Source organism: Pteropus vampyrus, unplaced genomic scaffold (genome assembly GCF_000151845.1).
Source record: "Pteropus vampyrus isolate Shadow unplaced genomic scaffold, Pvam_2.0 Scaffold319, whole genome shotgun sequence".
Classification (NCBI taxonomy): domain Eukaryota; kingdom Metazoa; phylum Chordata; class Mammalia; order Chiroptera; family Pteropodidae; genus Pteropus; species Pteropus vampyrus.
Window position 1 is genome coordinate 1,158,266 of NW_011889100.1, and position 3,971 is coordinate 1,162,236.

Genomic DNA, 3,971 nt, shown 5'->3' on the forward strand with positions numbered 1-3,971 from the left:
CCACGTCTGTCTCCTCCAGTGACCTTGACCGTCCTGAGAGGAGGGACCATGGTCTGCGCCGGGTCCCCAAGGCCCGCCACGCAGCCAGCGCTCGCAAAGTGTCCGTGGTTGGACTGGGAGAGTGGACGACGAGCCATCGTCCTTCCCAGTGAGGACGCGAGGCCCCAGGAAGCTGAGTGACTTTCCCATGCCCACTGAGGGCAGGACTGGGGTTCTTTCCGGCTCCCAGCTGAGGAAGTTAAAAGAGAGGGCGAGGGTGTTGGGGGGTCGTTCGCCTCCTGCCAGGCGTGGCCAAGTGGCACTGCAGCCCCTGGGAGAGGACGCTGAGCATTACCCTGTCACCCCGCTCCCCACTACCGAGATGTGTCGGGGGGCGGCGGTCAGCACGTATCATACTGTCTGTACGTAGGTGTCTGTCTGTCTGTCTGCCCCAGCTCTAACCCGACCCCGGTGGGAACTGCTAAGGACAGTGGCCTGGCCTTCTTCTCGCCTGTGTCCTTAGGGTCTAGCACAAAGCCCAGCACGTAACAGATACGCGATGGGTCTTTGAGTGAGTGACTGATGGGTGAACCTCCCAATAGCAGCTCCCGGTGTGTGACACCGTTGGTGCAGGGTGACAGCGAAGCCCCTCTAAGCCGGGCGTGCCCGAGTGGGACCGTGCTGGGTGGCATTGATGGTGCTGGGTGCTGGCCACAGTTCCAAGGACTGTGAGCTTCTGAGGCCGGAGCCCGTGGGAGACCAGGGGGACAGTTCCAAGGGATCTGGCCGGGCAGATGGGCGGCCGTCCAGCCCCCCATCGTCCACACAGGGAGCCGCTTCCTGCTCCAGGGGCGCCTCCTGCCTGAACCCGGGCCCCCCCCCCCCACACACACACACTCCATAGTAGGATATTTGGCAGCATCCTTGACCTCTACTTACTAGATTCTAGTAGCACACACACCCGGGAACCCCCCCCCACCCACACACACACACTCCAGGTCCCGAGGGCCCTGAGGACCAGCCAGGGAGAGGATGCGTGCACTCTCCAGTCAGGGCAGTCCCGTGGGGTCAAGGCCACCGAGTTCGTTCTTGCTTCTTCCCGCCCTTTGGGCCTGGACAGCACCTGCCCTAGGGCCATCCTCCAGGCGGGCTGCACAACGCCCTGGGAGGGTGGACACTTGGCCGTCGCCCGGGGCTTTTCCTGCTGCAGGCCTCGCCTCCCCCCATCCCTCAGGCTCCCTGACATCACGTGGAGCTGCAGGGTGCGGTGAGGGACAGAGGCACTCACAGGCTGGCCTCGATGGCTACCACCATCGCTATCTGGGTGCGCTTACGTTGTTATCGTCAGCTTATGCGTTTACAGCACTTACGACTCCCTGAGTACGTTGCATGTGTGACCAGCACATGGGCGGCACGTTAGCAGATGAGAAAATCGGGGTCCAGAGGAGCGATGGGACACGTCCTGGTTGCCGAGTTAGAACGGCAGGACGGGGACTCTGCCCGCTTCACAGTCCGCTGTTTCACTGCGATCACTGATCCCTTCCCACCCTGAGGTTCCTGACGGCTCACGGCTCACCTGGCCCTCGGGTCTCCCACCCCTAACAGAATTTGCCCCAGCCGGCCCGCCTCCCGGGTGCCAGCAAGAAGCATGGCACCTCGGTGGCTGAGGCCCACAGTGCTTCCCAGACGGGGTCCTCCCGGTGCTGGGGTTGGCTCGTGGGGGTGGGGGGGAGGTGCCAAAAGCCCCCGGAGGAGGCAGCCGGAAAGACAGAGAAAAAGGGCCCGGGCCGCGGGCCACAAAGGATGCGTCACCGGCTGCCAAGCTCTCTGACCCCGAGCTTTCCTGCTCAGGTGGACGAGCACGTGTGCCCGAGCGTCTCGGGACTGGTGGGAAGGGGGCTCCATTCTGGGAAGCCAGCTTCAGCCCCCCATGTGGGGACCCAGACGCTCACAGAGGCTCAAGGCTGCTCTCAGCCAGCTCAGGGGTAGCTTGTGCGAACAGCGAGGGGCTGGTCTCCCTCCCTCCCTCCAATATTTAATGAGCATCTGCTATGTTCCAAGCATCTTCTGGGTCTTAGGAATTTATCGATGAACTGGAAACCTAAAGAGATCAGCTTTCTGGTAAATGAAGAATTTGGTCCAAGGCCCTGGCTCTCACCACACGCTGGGCACTGGGGACATTGCCGTATCTGCCAGGAACTGACAGAAGTTCAGATGCTGGCTTTGCCCAAAGGGGTTCCTCCTTGGGAAGGCACTCGCTGAGCCCAGCAGACAGGAGACCCGTCTCCGGTGCCCTTGGGCAGCAGTCCAGGGGTCAGCCACGGGAGCAGGAATCACTCTTCCCTAAGACTTGCAAAGTCTGCTGGGGCTCCCTGTCACTCAGCCGGGCAACTGGCAGTCGAGTGGACAGTCCCTAAGGCACGCAAGGCCCTCCAGGTTCTCCCTGTGTCCCGATGTGCCCAGCAAATCGGGCAGGTCAGACAATGCAGACAGAAGGGATGTGGGTCAGTGGCTGGAGCCTGGGCATGGATCCTGACTTCTGGAGCCAGGGACATTCCCTGGGTGACGAGGGGAGGGCCAGGTCCCTGACACACTCCAGATGACCCCGAGAGTCTAAGAATAATTCCAGCAGAACCTGACGTCCCTCCGTCCCTCCGTCATCCGGAATTTCCTGTCAGGTCTCCTGTTTGCCGGGCACGGCAGGGAGTCCAGACACACGCGCTGAGAAGTGTCTGCAGTCAGAGTTTCCAGCTGAATCAGGCTGAGTCAAAGCCAGGACGTGACGCCCTGCTCTGTGGGCCTCCTCCCTGCTGACGAGGACCAGCCTGCCCCCATTCCTTCATTCCTTCATTCCTTCATGTGTAACTCAGCAGATACATGTGGCATGCGCCGAGTTCTGTGCTAGTCTGGGGAACACAGAGAAATAAGTAATGGAGGGTTCTACCCCAGTAAGCCTTCTGTCTAGACGCAAGGACAAGCAGGTCCCACCAAGTATTTATTACGCGCCAGCTTCTGTGATCTCCCCAGGCTGTTGGGAGGACGCCCAGGCTATTGGCGGAGCGGGTGGGTGGGGAGTTGCCCAGGCTATTGGGGGATCGCCCAGCCTTAGGGTGAAAATGCTCAGAACTGAACACATGCACCGCACGGGGGTTTCAGCCCGCTGTTCTTGATACAGAGCTGGCTGTCCGGCAGCGGAAGCCCTGCTGCTCGCCTGGCGTCCGCTGCTGTAACGAAGCCGTTGCCCAGGAAACGGCTTCCCCGGCAGCCTCTGCCTGCCGCCCCCGCGGCAGGTGTGCCCTCGGCCTCCAGCTGGGAAAACAAGCTGCTTCCATTCATTTGCTGCCAGGAGCCTCCTCGGCTATTTTTAGTCCTAAGGTTCTGCCCCGGAAATTTACTTACTCCTTAGGGAGAGGCACCCCACTTTCTCTGGTTGCTCACCTCGGAGGCTCTGTCAGCATTTCGCCTCCAGGCTCCAGCTACAGAAATGCTGCCCCTTGAGGAGATGACGCTGCAACTGGCCAGGAGTCCCACGCACCAGGTCCCCGCAGGCCGGGCTGGCTGAGGTCCTGGAGGCCAGGCTCTTCCAATAAGCGCTCCAAGCCCCTGGGAGCCAGGCAGGCCCTCGGCGGAGTCTGCTGCAGAAGTCACCCGTGTCCCCGGCACCATTTCTTGGAGGCGGTGACAGTCTGCTCGTGTGCCTTTTTAAAATTAACACATAACTGGCAATAACATTGTGTAAGTTTAAGATGTGCAAACTGTTGCTTCGACACGTGTGTATGTAATCTGATTGCCACTGCAGCTTAGCTGACACCTCTGTCTCCTCGCATAATTATCAGTCCTTTTTTGTGCTGAGAACATTTGAGATCTAGTCTCCGTCACCTGTAGTCGCCATGCTGGGCGTTAGATCCCCAGAACTTACTTGTCTTCTTGTTGCAAGTTCATTCTCTTGAGCGGTGCCTTCCCAACTCCCCGCACCCCAGCTTCTGTCAACC

The 3,971-nt window shown here is 60.3% G+C and overlaps 1 long non-coding RNA gene across 1 annotated transcript; it reads right to left on the reverse strand.

Annotated features, from left to right (window-relative positions):
- Positions 1-2,044: 2,044 nt before the first annotated feature.
- On the reverse strand, positions 2,045-3,477 carry LOC111730540. The gene is made up of 2 exons (XR_002776733.1): positions 3,379-3,477; positions 2,045-2,885 (listed from the first exon to the last, which is right to left on the reverse strand). It is a non-coding gene; the product is annotated as an uncharacterized LOC111730540 (long non-coding RNA).
- Between the last annotated feature and the right edge of the window lie 494 nt (positions 3,478-3,971).